The sequence below is a fragment of the Haliotis rufescens genome, unplaced genomic scaffold (genome assembly GCF_023055435.1).
Source record: "Haliotis rufescens isolate VD_foot unplaced genomic scaffold, xgHalRufe1.0.p SCAF_17, whole genome shotgun sequence".
NCBI lineage: Eukaryota > Metazoa > Mollusca > Gastropoda > Lepetellida > Haliotidae > Haliotis > Haliotis rufescens.
In genome coordinates this window covers 1,892,487-1,917,027 of record NW_025963857.1, presented here as the reverse complement: position 1 = coordinate 1,917,027, position 24,541 = coordinate 1,892,487, and the positions used below count along the sequence as shown (strand labels likewise).

Here is a 24,541-nt window from a genome sequence, read left to right as displayed (position 1 = left end):
ACCAACGTTCTGAACAGATGAGCATTGACAACTATAGTGTTGTGACAACAACATCTATTTCGCTGTATCATTAACATACGACTAGTCCGGCCTTTACCTGGGTGAAGGGGAGACTGCCAGAAGGTCAGTACGAAATATACCATTACTGTACAGTAATGGCGAATCTTAGTATGATATATACCGTTACTGTAAAGTACTGGCGAATCTTTGTATGATATATACCGTTAGTGTATAGTACTGGCGAATCGTAGTATGATATATACCGTTATTGGGTAGTACTGGCGAAACTCAGAACGATATATACCATTTCTGTACAGTAATGGCGAATCTTAGTATGATATATACCGTTATTGTATAGTACTGGCAAATCGTAGTATGATATATACCGCTATTGTATAGTACTGGCGAAACTCAGTACGATATATACCATTACTGTACAGTAATGGCGAATCTTAGTATGATATATACCGTTATTGTATCGTACTGGCGAATCTTAGTATGATATATACCGTTATTGTATCGTACTGGCGAATCTTAGTATGATATATACCGTACAGTACTGGCGAATCTTAGTATGATATATACCGTCATTTTATAGAACCGAAGGTCAGCATGAATAATAAATGTTCCGTATTGTACATTCTCGTCAATATGATACATGTCACAGGGTACAGTGAAAGCGAAAGTCAGTATGACATTTACCATTTAATGTACAGTATTGACGAATGTCAATATGATTTATGCCATGATTGCATTGTGCTGGCGAAAAGTAGTATGACACATACTATTGTATAGCGTACTGACGAAAGTCAGGTTGATATATGACAATATTGTATAATACTGGTAAGGAACACTGTGAAGACCAGTATTCATTGTATATAGTTATTATATTGTAATTGGTATGAATACCATTACTGTATCGCACAGTATATGTATACTTTCACATACGTGGCGTATCTACCAAGGAAGATATGCAAGGGACTGATGCAATTCAACTCGTGTTATGCCGGGACAAACCGAATAGTGACTCGTACCCATCATGTGGCCATTTTTGCGACTGGGTTCCGTCTGAGCGCAAACGGACATAGTTAAAAGACTTGTCAACTCGTTGCGTAATGATTTACGTATATTTCTTCCATGTTATATATATTCTAGGTGCTATTTAAAACACATCGGACTTACGGTATTTATACAGTATGATGGAACACGTTTAACTGTATCTAGGGTATATTTTTCGATGCAAGACATGTGTAAAATCTCAAAATATTTTTCGTGAGGTATTCTTTGACTTGAAGTCCCAGTGATTGGTTTGTCGTATTTTCGCACATAACATTCGTCGATGGCGGGACGAGTCTTCATGCAGGTTACGGAAAGGGGCGAGTGGTGACGAATGGTATGATTAATCACCTCAAGTCGGGTGTGACTGCCGGTGTAAGTTACACTGCCCGACAAGACAAGACAAGACAACAGGTTATTTGTAGCTGTCGAGGCCACGTGGTTCATAGAACAAACATTTTCAAGTTGCGCCGAATATGTATTTGTTTATGATAATAACGCAATGCTGCAATTATACTTGTTAGCGTCCTCAAGATACACGGCCACGTTAACGTTATTGGAGGACAGTGGATTTTGTATTCATGTAAAACCAAGAATGAATTGAATTCATAGAAATGTAGTGAAGCCTAACAACAGAAAGGATCTATGAGAGGATTATTACGCAGAGAAAAGTAGAGCAAATTGTGTGGGACCGAGGTCTAGCATTGTTCATATACCATGAAAACTCGATAATCCGGACAACAGTACTGTCATTGATCATATACCACGAAAACTCGATAATCCGGACAAAAGTACTGTCATTGTTCATATACCGGACGGAAATTGTTTTTATGTATAGTTTACATCCAACTTCTAAATAAATGATCTTTCTGGTTCGAATGACTGGTCGACGCTTTTCGCTGCCTATAAATACTACTCTTGCCAGGGACAACCAACGTGCAGATTTGTACCACCCAGCCCCTCCACTATTACCTACACCAGTATCATATCTACCCCATGTGGAGTGTCAACAAGGGGCTGATACAACAGCCATACATACCGCTACACAGGCGAGTATTGCACGTGCCGTAACCACGCAACCATTGATCCCCGTGTCAACCAATCAGTGCAACAGTCTTGAAGTAGAAATGCCGAGAGGCCGTATACGCTATCAATGATATAATACTATGGATTACCATTGTGGCCTGGTGATCTACCTCCACGATGTGTCTGGACACGGAGCGGAGTGCTATACTTGGATGCAGAAAGGTAGCCCACAGTCGTACATCTTCAACCAAGTACAGTGAAATGACGCACCTCGTTAGACCGGAAATCCTAGCATTCGGGAACTTAGCTGTAGTGATTCAGTGAGTGAGTTTGGTTTTACGCCGCTTTTAGCAATATTCCAGCAATATCACGGCGGAGGACACCAGAAATGGGCTTCACACATTGTACCCATGTCGGGAATCGAACCCGGGTCTTCGGCGTGACGAGCGAACGCTTTAACCACAAGGCTACCCGACCGCCCCCGAACTTATCTGTACCATCAAAGGAATGTTACAAACACATCAATGATTTGACAATAGAGAAATGTGATATAGTGATACTGGCAACAATTTAATTACTTTTGTAACACCCGGGTTAACATGGTTACACGGTTTCGTCACGAAAAGACGGATTAAGTCCAACTAATCAATGGCTGCAGAACGCGTTAGCTTCCAGAAGGTTCATATGTGTCGTGGCTCGTGTCCGTCGTTTTTCTGCAAACCTTTCAATTAACCTTTCCGCTGAAAAAACAATGAAGTTAAACGTTATCACCCAGCTATAGCGTCATCAAGATTATTTTATTTTAGATATGGCCGCCTTGGCAGCCATATTGAAAACGTCATTTATTACCAGTGCTCATACACGATCCGTTATATCACCTGTTCTGCCGTCTGAGTGAATTTGGTTTTATGCCGCTTTGAACAATATTTCAGTTATATCAGCTTAATGTGGGAGGAAAGCCCGAAGTGATGCAGATCTTAGACGTTTACCACTTTGGTGAAACCCACGAGCACAGGTATGGTGCTGACAAATCTAAAACATAATCAGGACAAATTCTGGATTTGGACTCTGGGTCACAGGTTTCTGGCACGCATTAAGGAAACAGCTGTGAACAGCGGATTGGGGTGTCTTAAAACACTACGCATGTCTTTGCATCTATAAACACAAGGTCTGTGAAGCTGACCCTTTGGTTATTTAACCTTCCTAATGTGTGAATGTATGTTTAGTACCTCCCTCCCTCCCTCCCCCCTTCCCCCAAACACAAACTCATATATACCCATAATATCAACGTACATTATGCTTTACTTTTCTTTAGAACTGAGACAATGTAGTCTAAGACGCTTACAGTGAAAACCTTCATTAGACTCGACCGATTCTAGTGAAATCGTCCGGATTAACGAATGTCCCGATTAAGGAATCATAGGTAAGTAGTTGTACGTGAAAGTTACCAGTAGTAATCGTCCTGATTGCATGGGTTCCATATTAACGAGATCCGGACTAAATAAGTTTCACTGGATATGCACTCATATCCGCAACAATGCTATTATTATATGACACATTCTGCAAGTAAGCTAGATTAAACTTTGAATTTACAGTATTGAACAGTTTAACTATATGTCGCAAGTAACCAAGAGTCTGAAAGTCAGTTAATTCTCTTGCCTCAGGAAGATGGAAAAGATACGAGGTCGGGCGTTTGTTTCCGTCAATTCATAACGTAGATCCAACCCGGAAATGTTCAATATTAGCACTGCAAGCATGCGCCTACCCACAAGGATACAAATATTTGGTTGACAAAACAAGCGTTTTTTCTGTCAGAATATCTTCCTAATATCAATAAATGTTTATCATTCTTACTGTTTCTGTGAGCAGATAGAACTTTACACTAGCCATATAAAGACTATATTTGTGTAAGGTTGGCCTTAATCAGACAGTGTATTTAATGCATCTCAGGTGTTGACACCGTGTCACCTGCCCTATGCAAATAACTGTGGGTCAGCCTTTGGCCACGTGTAAATATACTGTCTCCATGACAGGTGCGCGACTGGAGGGGAAGGGGGGAGGTAGTACTCCCTTGTTTTCGGTTTCACTGAGACATCAATATTCCAGTTATATCACAGCGGACTATAAATAATAGAATCTGTGACCGGCCAAAACCAGAGACCGAGGGCACGATGCACGCTTTACGTGATGGAGGCATAATGACACAGGATGTCAGTAGACCTAGAATATGTAACAGATAATACAAAATATTTGTATCATGCCTTATGTCTCATATCTATTTCGTGGCAGAAATGGACCATTCTATACACACCCGTGACGTCATGACCTCTGTGACGTACACCATACGCTGGCTCCTCTACAATTAGAATCCTATATACCTTTAACTTCTTTATTCACGGGTTCGATTCCCGACGTGGGTACAATGTGTGAAACCAATTTCTGGTGTCCCCCGCCGTGATATTGCTGGAATATTGCTAAATGCGGCATAAAATCATACTCACTCACTCACTTTTGAAACCAACCTAAAGTGATAAAATAACGTATTTTAAAGCGAGTGGAACATTTTGAACATCCAAGACAGAAGAGGATTAATAATCCACGGAATTTAGCAAAGATGACGAAAGCGAACTTAGTACCGGTACTCCTATTCAAAACGCGGGCACGGGTGGCCCAGTCGTCTAAGGCGCCGCGATTCGCTGTGCAGAGTTGCGTCCCTTGGGCACGCCGGAAACCTATGATTGTGGGTTCGAATCCCTGTTCGTCCCGCTCATGTTTCTAGGTTCGTCAGCACCATACGGGTGCTCGTGGGTTTCACCGAAGTGGTAAACGTCTGAGACCTACATTACTTCGGGCTTTCCTCTCACATTAAGCTGACACGCCATGATATAACTGGAATACTGTTAGAATCGGCGTTAAACCCAACTCACCAAACCAAAGCAGCGAAGCAACTAAAGGGAGACAATCGTGAAGAGCACGACAGTTCCCTTCCCAGCAACTGACATTCAAACTCAAGTTATTTTAACTCATTGGCAACGCCACTATTAACGTCCCAACTGCCAAACTCGTGTACAAGTGAACCACCATTCATTACTTTTCAAATATTCACAATGCCGACATTTACATTTTCCGTTAGGTGCATTGATATACCTCGCTCAAATCCATGTCGACGCCATTAATCTTATAGCCAGTACGTATGTATGTCGTTGTGTCTATTTTCTACCACATTTTAAATAAATCTAACTTGCGATTGGATTAATCAATGACACTGTAGTTTCGCTTTCTACTGTGAAGTGTCTGCAGGAGATACGGACGTTACTGTCTGCGGCGCGGGGACCTTGCTTCCTGCACGCGGAAGATAAGGAACTCGGAGGAGGGGGAGTGGGGAGGGGGAGGGAGACTAGCGTCCCTGCCGTACCAGTAACCGGTGATGTCAACAGCTTTCTCATCTCGGTGCATCAACATTATCCGCGCAGAATGAGTTTATCTGCACCCAACGGTAAACATTCACAAGTTGCCTCCGCAGATCTGTCAGCTGTATATAAGGTGATGGACATGTTTCCACCACATACCCGTTATAACGCTACACAGAGTATCCTGTCTTCAGCAACCCATGTTTGTCGTGCGAGGCGAATGACATTTGTTTGTTTGTTTGTTTGTTGTTTAACGCCGCACTCAGCAATATTCCAGCTGTATGACGGCGGTCTGTAAATAATCGAGTCTGGACCAAACAATCCAGTGATTGACATTATGAGCATCGATCCACGCAATTGGGATACGTAGACATGCATCAACCAAGTCAGTGAGTCTGACCCCGCAAACTCGTTAGTCGCCTCCTTCAAAAAGCATAGTCGCCTTTTAAGGCAAACATGGGTTGCTGAAGACCTATTCTACCCCGGGTCGAGGCGAATAACAGAATCGGGTGGTCAGCCCAGCTGACTTGGTTGATGCATGTCATCGTGTCCCAATCGCGTAGAAGGATGCCCCTGATATAAATCAACGGGTTATCTGGTCCAGACTCGCTAGTTTACAGACACCCTTTATATAGCTGGAATATTGCGTGTGGAGTGCGGCGTTAAAGAAAGAAAAACACAAATATTGCAGAACTCAGCTGATATACATGCCCCTGTTATAATCTTTCCACTAGATCCACGCTCCTTCATCGCCACTTAAGGTGGCTGGCTAGCATCTGTGATTAGGTTTGGCAACAAGTACGATGATGGTATGGCGTAAGTGGTACGGGTGGCACAGTGGGTATTCTCCAGCCATTAGGCATCCACTCTGTGATATAACTGGCTTTTTGGGTACAGGCAACAATCCGCATCCAATGGGTAATGGAGAAATCACTCGGATCTGCGGATTCCGGAAGTAGAATCAACAGGGGCGAATTGGTTCTCTTTCCGGAATCAACAGACTCCGCGGATTTCTCCCACTTAAACCGTGTGATGGTTGATATATAATTTTTATATAATTTTGCACACCGACTTACAGTTGCGTGATTTTCCTGGTTAAAATGCACATTCAGAATGGCCAGTGAATTACTGGTTCAGAATCAACGGAAACGTCAAAAGCGTGACGTCTTATTCTTGGTTTAATTTGCTCGAACGAACATGATTTGATTCTTCGATTGTTCCAAGTTGTGGAGACGGAGCCCAGTGCTAACTTCCGGTTGTATGTAATTCGACCACTAACCAGCCAGGAAAACTGTTGCGAGGTTCTAGGGATGCTATCCTGGCGTATGTTTCGTTTCAGCATCATGGTTCTATAATTATTAAACCTGATAAGGATTATATTTATTTTTTATTTATTTCAAATTTTCAAAAGGTGCGATGGCCGTATCAAATATAGCACCATCGAATAGCCATTTCCTGCTTGTTTCGTTTAAAGCCACATGGGTGTATACTTTCTTTTGCCCGTCAGTATATGTTTGTTCCACCTCTTAAACGACGTCACCCTGTGTTTCTGTGCTCTCGGTTTCCCTGTAATTGTGTCCCGTCTGACGTCACTTCCTGTGTCATTGTTCGCTATCCTCTTACGTATGTCCATTGTGTGATTATACACGTGTCGATTGGCAGTTCTAGCAAACTTGATTCAAAGATCTTTCAAAACCCACTTTGTCTTTAACCGATTACGTATATCAGTCTAGCCTAGTCGTCCTAGGCCGCGATTAGATGTGCAGAGTTGCGTCCCTTGGGCACGCCAGAAACCTATGATTGTGGGTTTGAATCCCGGTTCGTCGCTATTATGTTTCCAGGTTTGTCAGCACCATACCCGTGCTCATGGGTTTTGCCGAAATGGTAAACGTCTGAGACCTGCATCACTTCGTGCTTTCCTCCCACGTTAAGCTGACACGCCGCGATATAACTAGAATAATGTTAAACTCAACTCACTCACTCCCAAGGAAGAGCGTCTCCGTGGCTGTAATAACTGTGTGAGTGTATCGCCACTTTGAACAGTTGCCAGTTTGATGTGTGCGGAAAGTGGCCCGGGAGTTTACCACTTGAGCATGGATATGTGAAGATCACAATCTGTGCAAAACCGGTATTCGGACCTGCGATCAGCGGGTCCTGATAGCAACTAAGGGAGATGACGCTGCAGGGTAAAATGTGGCGCCTTACTGAGACCACTGAGCGAAATACCCGCGTTCTGTTAGTCAGTAGGTAAAGGGATGCATGCTTTTAAGATTTGTCATATATGAATACTAAAACTCAATCTTATTAAAAGCCGATCCATCTTACCCTATGCCATACACTTCCGTCTCTCTGCATCAAGATCTGAGGTCACCTCCGTAGAAGGTCGCGTCACGTGAGCCCTGAGTGAACTTTGACTTCCCAATCAGGAAGATGAAGGATTAATGGTTTGAAAACCAAATGCAGTAAAATTTAGATATTTTAGACCATTCGTTTTCGAGATACAGAAATATCGCTATTGGCTAATTGGGAAGTTCCCCTGGCGCGACATTCTGTGGTGACGTAAATCTGATGCGAATGAGCTTGATGTTAACTGTACTTCTGTTCTTATTCTTGTGTTCAGGATTTATATTATTTTCTACATGTATAATTGATTCATTTCGTTTATTTATTATAAAGTTAACTAAAATCTGTTCGGGGAAAGCCCTTTCCGTTTCACGACTGATGTCTTCTGGTAAGTTGTATGGTAAATGTCATAGTTTAGAATTGTTTCCCATCCAAGTTCTCAGTTGAAACATAAATAAGGTTACCTTGAGCTCCAGGCCAAGGTCGTTGGTTCAACACTTTCTCAGAAACAATTGTTAATACAATCCGCCGCACTGAATTATGTAGCACCGGTGTCTCCGCTCCCTTGAAACGGTCAAATTAAAATACCGTCTCCTCCCGGCTGATTAGTGATTAGCTCGCTGACCACGTGTCCTGTGAAATCAATGTTGTGTTCCGTGGAAGGCCTGGTACCGAAGTCGCATCTTTTCAACACTAAACTACATGCATATTTAAGGCAATCGGCTGCTAACTTTGTGAAAGTAACTCAGGTTCTAGGTGTGATGTAGATGTTACACACGCATTCCTGCACGAGATGCGGGACATACCACGATTATTACAGGGTTTTGGGGGGTTTTCCCCCGAAGGCCCATCTGGTTCTTTGTTCCCTCCTTCAAAATTTATTTAAACAGGGGGCTATTTTGTAATAACTGGAATTTTGAGTTCGTGAAAATATACTCAATATGACACGGATCTCTTACAACCAGTTAAGTACTTCAGTGTATTAAGGAGGTAGACATTCTGCCTTAATGTAATGTATGTTGGTCGCTTTGCATCTTCCCGAGGCAAGGGAGGTAACTGGACTATAAAAGTCCAGTTTCCACCCTTGCCGAACTGGGCTGGAATTTCTAGGCTCGATCGTAGCGCCACCAGTGGCTATTACAAGTTATGTCCCTTATATGTCCCCTCCTATTGACCAATCAGTTTCCAGCTCTCAAATCACTTACATTTCCTTCAAACAAAATGGCGGCGCCCAGTCAAGACGATCTGATCAATAGTCAAGATCTACATTGTGATAAAACGGGTCTTGCTTCGCGAAGTGCATTAAATCTCGTGAACACCATGATTAAAAACATGAAAATATTTTTTTTAAATATCTGTTGACACCGTGTTGGCGGCACACATGCTTTGCAAATCTTGCAAGCGACCGAAATCTGCATGCATAGACTCGTTAGTCCAGCCAAAATATAATTCCATAATTCCATCCTAGTTCGGCAAGGGTGGAAACTGGCCTTTTATAGTCGATTAACTCCCTTGCCTCGCGAAAATGGTCGCTTTGATACCTCTTGATTGTGAGTGAGGGAATTGGTTTTAACGCCGCTGAATTCCAGTTATATCACGGCGTGCCAGCTTAATGTAGGAGGAAAGTGATTCAGGTCTCAGACGTTTACCACTTCGGTGAAACCCACTAGCGCGGGAATAGTGTTGACAAGCCTAGAAACATACTAGGGACGAACCGGGATTCAAGCCCACGATCATAGGTTTCTGGCGTGCCCAAGGGACGCAACTCTGAATTGCGGAGCCTTAGACGACTATGTGCCTTCTTAATTGTGAAGCGAGCGCAGTATAGCTACGCTGCAACCAACAATTGCTTATATCAGTATCGGAGAGGGTCTGTGTGTTTCTCGTGATGTGTCCTGTGACAGAGGCATTTCCTTGTGAAGGTACGTCAAGGGGCAAGTATATCATATGAAAGTTACAGCAACGTGCAAGGATTATGGATAGAAGGTAAGCCTAAAGTGAGGTATATGTCTTAGGCGTTGACCACTTTGGTGAAACCCACGAGCACGGGTGTGGTGCTGACAAACCAATAATTATGATAAGGTCGAATCTAGGATTAGAACCTACGATCATAGTTATTTGGCACGCCTAAGAGACGCAGCTTTGCACAGCAAATTGTGGCACTTAAGACGACTATGTTGCAGAAAGTCCATACATTGAAGATACGCGGGTGTTAATTCGAGCTAATACGGTATGTACAACTAAGAATAAATTGCAAAAAACTAGCTAATTGAATTCCTCATTGTAAAGCCAACTCCAAAGTTGCCGTTTTAAGAATAGGTCTAAAACGTCTCCCGTGTAAGACCGTGCCAGTTAATTGTAATTAAAGTATAACTTGATTGAATTAAGTACGTAAGCAGGTGGACACGATGTAAGAACGTGATTAACACTACAGACAAAGAGGGCTGGTGTCATCGTCCAGCTTTTTATCAATTGTTAGCTGAGGGTGTGATTATCACTTCAGTGAAAGGGGGCTTGGGTGAATGGCCCATTCGTGTGAATTTTAAATTCGCTGTTCAGAGTTACTCCCCTTTTGCGCGCAAGGATCCAATTACCGTAGGTTGGAATCCCAGGTCGGCCCTATGATAATCCTTTGTTTGTTAGCACCATACCCGTGCTCGTGAGTTTAATCAAAGTGGTAAACGTCTAATATCTACATCACTTTGCACTGACAGAAATAGTTTGTTAAGTTTACTAACGTACAGTAAACTACGGTTATAACGAACACGCTTATAACGAACTGACGGATATAACGAACTTACTTTTGGGTCCCGACTATTTGCTGTAGTTATACTGTGTATATACTTATAACGAACTACGGTTATAACGAACTAAAATAAGTAGTCCCTTTGAGTTCGTTATAACCGTACTTTACTGTATTTAATAAATTTCACAGTCCACACATACACTATAACATTCTTGTAGACTTTACTAATCAGTTAGTATGTTTTTGACGAGGTGGTCTATCTGAATAAGGTTTATTAGTAATCAGATATACTTTCAATATCAGCGTCCTGTATGAGAGAAATACTATTAGGCGTACACCAACAACACATTGATGAACACAAAGAAGTTTAAGTCTCGGTGGGATTCAAACCTGCAACCTCTTTATCTGTAGTCCGTCACGCTACCACCTATGCTGCGGAGACTGCTGTCGTTACAAGGGTCAATTTTCCATGTCACCATGAGGTGAGTCGAAATTGGGTTTAACGTCGCGTCCAAGATTATTGCACTTATATAGCGACGTGCATGCACGTGTTTGCGTGGCTGCTTGTACTAGTCCGGACTGATGCCGATTTATAGTGCTAGCTCACTGAGATACCATGCCAGTTTAACTTGGAAACCCCACTCAGACACAGTATACTGACTCCGAGCCGACCAGTTCTTGTTTTAGCCCCTTAATGCTGAGCGCCAGACAGGGTAACAACAAGTACCATCTTTTAACGTCTTTTGGTATGACGCGGCCGGGGATAGAACCCCGGACCTTCCGCTCTCCGGGCGGACGCTCTACCACAAGACCACGGAGGCGGCCTATGTCACCATGAGCGTGGTGTATTTGTGCATTTTAATGTTAATTGTACCAAGTTCGTTGCAAGCCCTGTTGGTATATGTGTAATGCAAGTAACTCTGAATCTGATTTGCACATCTAATTTCAATATAAATGTATATTATACGTCTCATCCATATTTGACTTATAGCCTGATAATATGCACTTTATTTAACATGTTTAAATTCTAAACATGTTTAAAGGTGTTTTAATTCTAAACATGTTTTTAAGGTGTTTTATTTCTACACATGTTTAGACAATGGGGATGTGTTTTGGTGGTGTTTAGGCTATGAGGCGATAGCTTATTTCATGTGTTTAAACCCCAATCGTGTTTAGATAGAACACACCCAAGGTGCATGCCGTTTTGGATGTTTACACTCCTGAATATGTCTTGTATGTGTTTACGTTCATAACATATTTTTACAGTGTTGTTTAAGTAGTGCATTATACTAATTTAATAAGTGATATTTACTAATCTTCAACATATGCGTGCAGTCTACCAGGCATGATAGTAAATTCGTTGTTTACTAACCTTCTGACTGCTGTTATTAATGACGTTTAAAGTAGAATTTCCTTTTTCTCAGTGTGGGCTTTCCGTTAAACAAAACCTACTTCATCCAAACTAAGGTCACAACTTCTCCTTTCGTCGAGACCCGTTAAGATCCGGGTTCGAAATGGTCTTCAGCAATCCATGCTTGTCGTAAGAGGCGACTTACGTGATCAGGTGGTCAGGTTCGCTGACTTGGTTGATGCATGTCATTGTATCCCATGCAATTGCGTAGATCTATGCTCATGATATCAATCACTGGATTGTATGGTCCAGATTCAATTGTTGACAGGCCGCCGTCATATAGCTGGAATATTGCTGAGTGCGGCGTTAAACTACAAACAATCTTTTCAGAGACGACGAGTCCATGTTTAAAGAATGAGCTGGGGAACGCCATCTCGGGTGCACACGTGTTGGGTGACTGACAGCGTGTAATATGAAGCTATGTGTAGGCTAGGCTGGGCTGATGACGGAACACAAAATGATAACAATCGGAGGCAATAGCCCGTGTTGTTATTGCTCGTTAAATATTGATGCCGCGCTACAAGCAGCTGAAACACACTGTCTACTTAAACGGAACTTTGGTAAAAAACAATGGCTTGTGAGAAAACACACATGGCGTTTGAGACATGCGTAAAAATCATTAACATTATTTATTAATAACTATGAAAATTTAGGTTTTAAAACCTTTTCAGCTCAGAACAACCATATATGTTATTTTTATACGGAAGATTTTACTACTTTAAACCAGTCGTTTTTCATTAAAAAATATGTACATGTGTAACAGTGCTTAGGCATTGAAAATACACCTGGTCAAATAGAACAAATAGAAAAATTGGTCCTAAACATTTGTTGATGCATTTAGAACACAATTCGACGAGAAATAAAATATACATTTACAATGTTTATATATGATATGTATATGTATATATAGAGGAAATTGGCGGATTCCACTTTTAGGAAATTCCCAGTTGTTTGTTTTCCGAGCTTTCGTTTTGGAGTTGTTGTTTTTCAGAAGTTTGTTACAGAAAACTGTCGTCACCAGGTCGTTGCGACTCGTGATCTATGTTTTGTACGTTAAAGGCATGCTCTTCTTCAACGTGTATGTGGTTAATATTGTCACGGCGTATGCAAATATAGGAATTTGTTTGAACACAGAAACAATTAAAAATGCGCGAAATACCAACTCGCTAGGAAAAATGGGTCTTTACTTATTAAGGTGAAATAAAATTGTGAGAATTAAAATTATGTAAGTAGTTAGTGTACATATATGTGAGTACTGGTAACTGCGGTGTCTCAGAAAAATATGAGTTTTTAAATAAAGAAGTGTTCGGGGGGGAGCTCATTTCTGTAATGGTCGCGAGTTACATATGGAGTAAGTTTATGAGAGATAATATATATTTGTGGGTATTAGGCCATCTTACAAGAGAATTTATCGAATAAAACACATGCCAGGGTTTCCTGATTATACGATTATCAAGTGCATGTTTACAGACAGTCTGTGTTTTATACAGCGTATTTAGCGAGATAAAATTATAAATGAAATTCACAAGTATGATTTAGAATATTCATGTGTCAGCATTTCCGTGCCTTCCTGCACACGGCAGACTGAATTATGAATCTACACTTTTATCAGCTATGTACAAGCTATTAATATGTCACCAGCTGTACGGCGTTTGATATTGACAACCCGTGGCACTGTCGGGAGAGATAGCACATTTTAAACACGTCCCTCTCATAAACGCGGGTTAGAATATTGCATTTTGAACAGATCTTTAATAAAATAACTTTGATAACTTCACCCCATTTTATTGGATTTTTATCTGACGTGTCATGGCTTTTAACACTGCAAGAAATAATCTGAAGAAGAGAGTTAAAATTGTCTTTCTCATGATGAGCTGGTCAACGTGGTGAAAACTTACACATCGACATCAGTTATCCCCCTTAGTTGGTCCACTTCGGCTAGGCGTCACCATTGACAGTATCGGTTTTATCGCGTGTGTTAGTCAGGCAGCGCTCGCAACGAAGTCATTTCAACAATTACCCATTGATTTTCCCATGAGTCACTCGGTTTGGGAGGAGAAGCGTAAATCCGACAGAACAGTCGTGTTGAGTGTGTGGCAGTGAAAGGGTTGATGTTGGACTACCTCACAAAAGTCGGAGACAATAACACAGGCGCTATGACGGGTAGACAAGGTAGGCGCGTTGACACATACTTGTATACTGTGTGCAGTGATAGCGTATAGCGGGGCTGCCAGGCAGCTCAGAGCTATTCGTATTGCTGGTATTTAGTCTCGATGTATGAAACTGTGGACAGATAACGATTTACTACAAAGGAATGATAGTAGCGTTATTAGAACCTTTTGTCCTTTTGGTAAATGGTGCTCAGCCCTATAGCACGGCATTGTGACAGTGCGCGTTATTTCAACCTGTCAATGTTTATATGAAATGTACATGTTACGCTTCTGTCCCTGAAACTAACGCTATGTTGTCAGTCCAGCATTGCAATGTACGAGTATTTAATTGTCAAGAACCGAAAACGAAAACACCTCATTATACCACCAATTACGCAAATATGATCCAGAAATAATCGCTTCTAATGATATCATTTCGGTTCAATAAATCATCTGAAAAAATGTTCAATGGAGATAACGGGTCATGTGTTCAATATTAAATGAAAAATATTGACGAATATTCAAATCAATCATTGAAGTGGCAGTGATAACATTTGAATTTGGTTTCGACATTCGATTGATATGTTTATAGGTTATACGATATGTGAGTCCATATATGTATTCAGTGTCATGTAGTGGATTTGTCACGTGTGATATTATTGAGGTTACACAGGCGGGATGAGCATGTCGCTTCCTTCTCGGGGCTCATCATGACGAAATCAAACAAGAACGTTTACTCACTTCCGCGTTGATTTCTATTGACATGGGAGCCAATTAGATTACAGGCTTGGACGTGGGTGTCTTGTAGCAGGTTACGTCCGAAAATACAACACGACTTGGCAGAACTAGCAACGAGGCCGCGTCTGTCTCTGGCTGCTACTGACAATGTCCATATCGAAGTGTCATAGCGATAGCGGCCACGTGTAAACGTATACAGAAAAGCGAAAGAAAACTGTCAGGCTCGTTTTAAAAATATTTTTACAGATTTAATCTGTATTGGGGATTACAATTTGAATTCCTTCTTTATCTCAGTGATAAACAGGTTTGTCTTTTGATGATGCCAAGCTAATAATGAGACCAATGTGCGATTATGTTGTCAGTGAGTAAAACGCAAAATGTTTACAACTGATTGTTTTATTAAGTGTTTACATCAGTAGTAGTGAGTGGGTTGGATTTCACGACCTTTGGAACGGTATATCAGTTCTATAGAGAGGCGTTAGAATGAGTTAGTGTGTATGGTTGTACGCTGCATTTAACAATATTCCAGCAATATCACGACGGGGAGCACTAGAAATGGATTCACACTTGTACCCATGTTGAAATCGAACCCGGGCCTTTGGCGTGGCGAGCGAACGCTTTAACCACTGGGCTACCCCACCGCAACCGTTAGCATGGGGTGACAGCGGAAGTTGACGCATGACATAGATGAGATTGACGCGTATTTCGTGCAGACAAAGGATCATACTCGGTATGACGTCAACCCACGATCAGCGGATCCTGCGGACGTTATTCTATACAACGCAATAACTCGCCTTTTAAAAGAAGAAATAGAACGAAATTAAATTACATTGCATTACATTATTTGACAGGTTCATGTATCGCAACGACACATTCAGTGCTGTTTAAGACAAGCTTAAAATCGCCCTGGGAAAGTGGACTTTTCTCCATGCAGGCGTCACGTCGATGCATGGAGTCTTAACCCAACGACACTGTCTATGATATGTTTTGATAAAACGCCAACGCACAGCCTCGGAGTTTATCAAATACATTCCGTCGGTGTGTAGCATACGCCCAGTGTTACAACATCGCCTATATAGATGCGACCTGCATGTAACACGTCGGCCGAATTACACAACTCGGGCAACAACATGAAAATGACCTGTTTGATAGTGGAATGTCGAGACAAAGATGGTTTGTATTTTCCTCCCTGCAATCGTTTCCCCATGGGAAATAATAATAAGCTATGACGTACTTCAACAGCCCTATACATGTATCATATGGATCATTGATGCGATATTATTGAATATGATTTAAAAAAAACAATAACCAGAAGAACACCTACACCAGTTTTTTATTAGATATAGTTGTTTCTCAATGCATATCGTGATATTGAGTGGAATGTTGGGTATTCTGTGCTGGAATACTCATGCTAACGTGACGATCGTTATTAAATATGTTTTATTTGCTTGTTCATATATGTGTATCTGATTAAGGTCGTCCATGCATTTGTCATGATACGTTTTCATGATAGTCCGTTTTGTTATTATTAAGTTACTGCCATTATAAAATAGCACCGCCACGTTACACAAAGTGTCTCGCGCCTCTTTCCTTGACTTGCAAGAAGGCTCGTCCCGGAATGACCCGAATATTTTCAAGAACGGAATTGGAGTTTTTTCCATAAAAGACCATTATGAAACAACTCCGTGTATTGTCGGATTCGCATATGACGAAATTCTCACTCTCTAACAGAAAGTTGAACCCTGTCCATGTGAAGATAGAATTCGGTGATGACGAACTGTTGTAAAGGTATCTTTTAGAACGTTATATCCGGAATTTGCCAACATAAACACATTGGTTTATCAATCTCTACAAGGAAATCTACATCCTCCATTATCCAGCTTATGCCTCCATTCCAAGGGCGGATCAAGCATTTTCAAAAGGGAGGGTTCGGAGAGGGGTCAAAGGGGGGAGGCCGGACCCCCTAGACGGCCCCGACCCCTCTGGATCCGCCCATACATCTGTTTTAAACATACCCTGGACTCATTCGCAACAGTAGAGCTTCGTTCTTCGTTTAAATCTCTGTCTTTACCAACTTGGCACAGGGGTGTTCTACGACCAATCAAAATGTCTCTCATGGACGAGCGTTCAGCATTGATCTACATTCAAAATCATGGCCTCAAAAGAGAAGAAGTTTGTAACTATAAATGATTTCTTGAGTATAAAGACAGGGGAGGGAACCCATTATGCCATCAGGCATTTGCAGTGGTATTTAAGACGCCACACAGCAAGGCGTGTCAAACACTACAAATGTCGCTGCTTGTTTCAGTTACAAAAAGACCCGTGACGATCCGGAGTAGAATAGGTCTTCAAGCAACCCATTCTTGTCGTAAGAGGCGACTAACGGGATCGGGTGGTCAGGCTCGCTGACTTGGTTGATGCTTGTCATCGTATCCCAACTGCGCAGATCGATGCTCATGATATCAATCACTGGATTGTGTGGTCCAGACTCGATTATTTACACATATTGCTGAGTGCGGCGTTAAACAACAAACAAGCAAAACAAACGATCATAAAAGATTAGGTTATATAATGTGATTGAACGGCAGATTTTCTCGCCGTGGCATTTGAACAGTGAAAGGGACCAGGGTGTGTATCACAACAAGACTGGAGGTAATACCCCGACTAATCGAGGATGCTTTCAACAAACAGCGTATTTCCGTGATTAGTCCGACAAGAAAACATTCGGTGTTCCCGGAATGACACACGAGGTCACGAATACTGTTTCAGTTGTTAATGTTTTCGGAACATACGTAGTTGTCAGAACAGTATCTCGGTGTTTTCCACAGACTTCCCGATGTATTGTCGGACCCCCTCCACCGCTTTAATGCTAGGAAGCTCACGTGATCAATACCGCCATACCCACGGCGTGTGCCAGCGTTCAAATTGAATTCTGTGTCGGAGTTTCGTCTTCGTTTAATGTGATTGCAAGCTCGTTTGCCATATGTGTGGCCGACTGTTTGTGGTATATTGAGTATACGAGACCTGGAAGTATTCCGGCAGCGTAATGTTGTTTATGTACGGCTGGCATATGTCTGTATTTTCCCGAGATTGTGTTTTTGTTGTAGGGTCAATGCACGTGTTCGCCCGTCTGTCTGACACAACAAACTAGGATATGTAGAACATATATATAGCAGGCATAGCGAGTGAGTTAGTGAGTGGGTCGGCGGACAGGCGAGCGAGTGAGTGGGCGAGCAGGTCAGGGGGGTACTGAGTGGGTAAATTTGTTTGTTTGTTGTTGTTTTACGCCGCACTCAGCAATATTCCGGCTATATGACGGGTCTGTAAATAATCGAATCTGGACCAGACAATCCAGTGATTGACACCATGAGCATCGATCAACGCAATTGGGATACGATGACATGCATCAACCAAGTCAGCGAGCCTAACCACCCTATCCCGTTAGTCGCCTCTTACGACAAGCATAGTGGGTAAGTAAGCGAGGGGATGAATGAGTGGGTTGTCGGGTGAGTCAGTGAGTGAGTGAGTGAGCAGGCTGGCGGGCGGGCGGGCGGGCTGGCTTGTGAGTATGTAAGTGAGCGAGTGAGTTTGGTTTAAGGCTGCTTTCGATAGTGGTGCCAGTCTTAGACGCTCACCACACTGTAGTAACCCACTAACACGTGTATTCGAACCAGCAATCATAGAACACTGGCATGCCCAAGTGACATTAATATTCACTACATTGAATCATATATGTCTTTGTCTGTATGTGATGAGAATATGGAAGGCATATATCTGTTATCGTCTGTATCTGATGAGATTATGGAAGGCATATATCTGTTATCGTCTGTATGTGATGAGAATATGGAAGGCATATATCTGTTATCGTCAGAGTCTGATGATAATATGGAAGGCATATATCTGTTATCGTCTGTATCTGATGAGAATATGGAAGGCATATATCTGTTATCGTTTGTATGTGATGAGAATATGGAAGGCATATATCTGTAATCGTATGTGTGTGATGAGAAAATGGAAGGCATATATCTGTTATCGTATGTGTGTGATGAGAATATGGAAGGCATATATCTGTTATCGTCTGTATGTGATGAGAATATGGAAGGCATATATCTGTTATCGTCTGTATGTGATGAGAATATGGAAGGCATATATCTGTTATCGTCTGTATGTGATGAGAATATGGAAGGCATATCTGTTATCGTCAGAATCTGATGAGAATATGGAAGGCATATATCTGTTATCGTCTGTATCTGATGAGAATATGGAAGGCATATATCTGTTATCGTCTGTATGTGATGAGAATATGGAAGGCATATATCTGTTATCGTTTTTATCTGATGAGAATATGGAAGGCATATCTGTTGTCTACATGTGATATATACATGGTCGACATGTCAATGTCATCGGCTGTCTGTCATAAGACAGGTGTACGTCTGTTCTCTGACGGTGATATATTCAAGCTAGGGTGTGTACACCTGTTCTCTGACGGTGATATATTCAAGCTAGGGTGTGTACACCTGTTCTCTGACGGTGATATATTCAAGCTAGGGTGTGTACGTCTGTTCTCTGACTGTGATATATTCAAGCTCGGGTGTATACGTCTGTTCTCTGACTGCGATATATTCAAGCTATGGTGTGTACGTCTGTTCTCTGACGGTGATATATTCAAGATAGGGAGTGTACGTCTGTTCTCTGACGGTGAAATATTCAAGCTGGGGTGTGTACGTCTGTTCTCTGACGGTGATATATTCAAGCTATGGTGTGTACGTCTGTTCTCTGACGGTGATATATTCAAGCTATGGTGTGTACGTCTGTTCCCTGACGGTGATATATTCAAGCTAGGATGTGTACGTCTTTTCTCTGACTGTGATATATTCAAGCTGGGCTGTATACGTCTGTTCTCTGACGGTGATATATCCAAGCTGGGGTGTGTACGTCTGTTCTGTAACGGTGATATATTCAAGCTAGGGAGTGTACGTCTGTTCTCTTACCGTGATATATTCAAGCAAGGGTGTGTACGTCCGTTCTCTGACGGTGATATATTCAAGCTTGGGTGTGTATGTCTGTTCTCTGACGGTGATATATTCAAGCTAGGGAGTGTACGTCTGTTCTCTGACGGTGATATATTCAAGTATGGTGTGTACGTCTGTTCTCTGACGGTGATATATTCAAGCTAGGGTGTATACGTCTGTCCTTTGACGGTGATATATTCAAGCTATGGTGTGTACGTCTGTCCTTTGACGGTGATATATTCAAGCTAGGGTGTGTACACCTGTTCTCTGACGGTGATATATTCAAGCTAGGGTGTGTACGTCTGTTCTCTGACTGTGATATATTCAAGCTCGGGTGTATACGTCTGTTCTCTGACTGCGATATATTCAAGCTATGGTGTGTACGTCTGTTCTCTGACGGTGATATATTCAAGATAGGGCGTGTACGTCTGTTCTCTGACGGTGAAATATTCAAGCTGGGGTGTGTACGTCTGTTCTCTGACGGTGATATATTCAAGCTATGGTGTGTACGTCTGTTCTCTGACGGTGATATATTCAAGCTATGGTGTGTACGTCTGTTCCCTGACGGTGATATATTCAAGCTAGGATGTGTACGTCTTTTCTCTGACTGTGATATATTCAAGCTGGGCTGTGTACGTCTGTTCTCTGACGGTGATATATCCAAGCTGGGGTGTGTACGTCTGTTCTGTAACGGTGATATATTCAAGCTAGGGAGTGTACGTCCGTTCTCTGACGGTGATATATTCAAGCTTGGGTGTGTATGTCTTTTCTCTGACGGTGATATATTCAAGCTAGGGAGTGTACGTCTGTTCTCTGACGGTGATATATTCAAGTATGGTGTGTACGTCTGTTCTCTGACGGTGATATATTCAAGCTAGGGTGTATACGTCTGTCCTTTGACGATGATATATTCAAGCTATGGTGTGTACGTCTGTTCTCTGACTGTGATATATTGAAGCTAGGATGTGTACACCTTTTCTCTGACGGTGATATATTCAAGCTATGGTGTGTATGTCTGTTCTCTGACGGTGATATATTCAAGCTCGGGCGTGTACGTCTGTTCTCTGACTGTGATATATTCAAGCTCGGGTGTGTACGTCTGTTCTCTGACGGTGATATATTCAAGCTAGGGTGTGTACATCTGTTCTCTGACGGTGATATATTCAAGCTCGGGTGTGTACGTCTGTCCTCTGACGGTGATATATTCAAGCTCGGGTGTGTACGTCTTTTCTCTGACGGTGATATATTCAAGCTCGGGCGTGTACGTCTGTTCTCTGACGGTGATATATTCAAGCTCGGGCGTGTACGTCTGTCCTCTGACGGTGATATATTCAAGCTAGGGTGTGTGCATCTGTTCTCTGACGGTGATATATTCAAGCTAGGGTGTGTACATCTGTTCTCTGACTGTGATATATTCAAGCTCGGGTGTGTACACCTTTTCTCTGACGGTGATATATTCAAGCTTGGGTGTGTACGTCTGTTCTCTGACGGTGATATATTCAAGCTCGGGCGTGTACGTCTGTTCTCTGACTGTGATATTTTCAAGCTAGGGTGTGTACATCTGTTCTCTGACGGTGATATATTCAAGCTAGGGTGTGTACATCTGTTCTCTGACGGTGATATATTCAAGCTCGGGTGTGTACGTCTGTTCTCTGACTGTGATATATTGAAGCTAGGATGTGTACACCTTTTCTCTGACGGTGATATTTTCAAGCTCGGGTGTGTACATCTGTTCTCTGACGGTGATATATTCAAGCTCGGGCGTGTACGTCTGTTCTCTGACTGTGATATATTCAAGCTCGGGTGTGTACGTCTGTCCTCTGACGGTGATATATTCAAGCTTGGGTTTGGGTGTACGTCTTTTCTCTGACGGTGATATATTCAAGCTCGGGCGTGTACGTCTTTTCTCTGACGGTGATATATTCAAGCTCGGGCGTGTATGTCTGTCCTCTGACGGTGATATATTCAAGCTAGGGTGTGTACGTCTGTTCTCTGACGGTGATATATCCAAGCTAGGGTGTGTACGTCTTTTCTCTGACGGTGATATATTCAAGCTAGGGCGTGTATGTCTGTCCTCTGACGGTGATATATCCATGCTAGGGTGTGTACGTCTTTTCTCTGACGGTGATATATTCAAGCTGGGGTGTGTACGTCTGTTCTCTGACTGTGATATATTCAAGCTAGGGAGTGTACGTCTGTTCTCTTACCGTGATATATTCAAGCAAGGGTGTGTACGTCCGTTCTCTGACGGTGATATATTCAAGCTTGGGTGTGTATGTCTGTTCTCTGACTGTGATATATCAAGCTAGGGAGTGTATGTCTGTTCTCTGACGGTGATATATTCAAGCTAGGGTGTGTACGTCTGTTCTCTGACGGTGATATATTTAAGCTAGGGTGTGTATGTCTGTTCTCTGACTGTGATATATTCAAGCTATGGTGTGTACGTCTGTTCCCTGACGGTGATATATTCAAGCTAGGGTTTGTGTGTACGTCTGTTCTCTGACGGTGATATATTTAAGCTATGGTGTGTATGTCTGTTCTCTGACTGTGATATATTCAAGCTATGGTGTGTACGTCTGTTCCCTGACGGTGATATATTCAAGCTAGGGTGTGTACGTCTTTTCTCTGACGGTGATATATTCAAGCTGGGGTGTGTACGTCTGTTCTCTGACGGTGATATATTTAAGCTATGGTGTGTATGTCTGTTCTCTGACTGTGATATATTCAAGCTATGGTGTGTACGTCCGTTCTCTGACGGTGATATATTTAAGCTATGGTGTGTATGTCTGTTCTCTGACTGTGATATATTCAAGCTAGGGAGTGTACGTCTGTTCTCTTACCGTGATATATTCAAGCTATGGTGTGTACGTCCGTTCTCTGACGGTGATATATTCAAGCTATGGTGTGTACGTCTTTTCTCTGACGGTGATATATTCAAGCTGGGGTGTGTACGTCTGTTCTCTGACGGTGATATATTTAAGCTATGGTGTGTACGTCTGTCCTCTGACGGTGATATATTCAAGCTAGGGAGTGTACGTCTGTTCTCTTACCGTGATATATTCAAGCTATGGTGTGTACGTCCGTTCTCTGACGGTGATATATTCAAGCTATGGTGTGTACGTCCGTTCTCTGACGGTGATATATTCAAGCTTGGGTGTGTATGTCTGTTCTCTGACTGTGATATATCAAGCTAGGGAGGGTATGTCTGTTCTCTGACAGTGATATATTCAAGCTAGGGTGTGTACGTCTGTTCTCTGAAGGTGATATATTCAAGCTAGGGTTTGTGTGTACGTCTGTTCTCTGACGGTGATATATTCAAGCTATGGTGTGTATGTCTGTTCTCTGACAGTGATATATTCAAGCTAGGGAGGGTATGTCTGTTCTCTGACGGTGATATATTCAAGCTAGGGTTTGTGTGTACGTCTGTTCTCTGACGGTGATATATTCAAGCAAGGGTGTGTACGTCCGTTCTCTGACGGTGATATATTCAAGCTTGGGTGTGTATGTCTGTTCTCTGACGGTGATATATTCAAGCTAGGGAGTGTACGTCTGTTCTCTTACCGTGATATATTCAAGCAAGGGTGTGTACGTCCGTTCTCTGACGGTGATATATTCAAGCTTGGGTGTGTATGTCTGTTCTCTGACGGTGATATATTCAAGCTAGGGAGTGTACGTCTGTTCTCTGACGGTGATATATTCAAGCTAGGGTGTGTACATCTGTTCTCTGACGGTGATATATTCAAGCTATGGTGTGTACGTCTGTTCTCTGACGGTGATATATTCAAGCTATGGTGTGTACGTCTGTTCTCTGACGGTGATATATTCAAGCTAGGGTGTGTACGTCTGTTCTCTGACGGTGATATATTCAAGCTGGGGTGTGTACATCTGTTCTCTGACGGTGATATATTCAAGCTAGGGAGTGTACGTCTGTTCTCTGACGGTGATATATTCAAGCTAGGGTGTGTACATCTGTTCTCTGAAGGTGATATATTCAAGCTATGGTGTGTACGTCTGTTCTCTGACGGTGATATATTCAAGCTATGGTGTGTACGTCTGTCCTCTGACGGTGATATATTCAAGCTCGGGTGTGTACGTCTGTTCTGTAACGGTGATATATTCAAGCTAGGGAGTGTACGTCTGTTCTCTTAACGTGATATATTCAAGCAAGGGTGTGTACGTCCGTTCTCTGACGGTGATATATTCAAGCTTGGGTGTGTATGTCTGTTCTCTGACGGTGATATATTCAAGCTAGGGTGTGTACATCTGTTCTCTGACTGTGATATATTCAAGCTATGGTGTGTACGTCTGTTCTCTGACGGTGATATATTCAAGCTCGGGCGTGTACGTCTGTTCTTTGACGGTGATATATTCAAGCCAAGGTATGTAGGCCTGTGACCAGCCATGGCTGCCATATGGTATCGCCAGCCTGTGATAAATCTAATGTCAATGTATCCCTCTGCATGTGATATATATGAGTCACAGTCTGTGTGTGATAAGACGGCATATATCTGTTGTGATGATTACACAGTCAGGATATGCCTGAAGGCAGCAGGAACTGGCGTTGACCTCTGTGCATGCTACATGTGGGCTTCTTGTAATACATACTAATTTTTTTGCTGCAAATTGTGGGAATGGCGGTTGTTACCGGT

General features: G+C 42.3%; 1 protein-coding gene across 2 annotated transcripts in view; it reads left to right on the top strand.

The window, feature by feature from the left end:
* The window catches only part of LOC124149781 (RING finger protein 151-like), a 57,523-nt gene continuing 32,982 nt past the window's right edge, over positions 1 to 24,541 (top strand). Inside the window, exon 1 of one of the 2 annotated variants that reach the window (XM_048397396.1) lies at positions 1 to 123. The gene's annotated coding sequence lies outside the window, so the exon portion shown is untranslated. Of the gene's footprint in view, positions 124 to 13,965; positions 14,165 to 24,541 lie in introns of those variants that run through there. The other variant, XM_046521596.2, reaches the window with a different exon arrangement.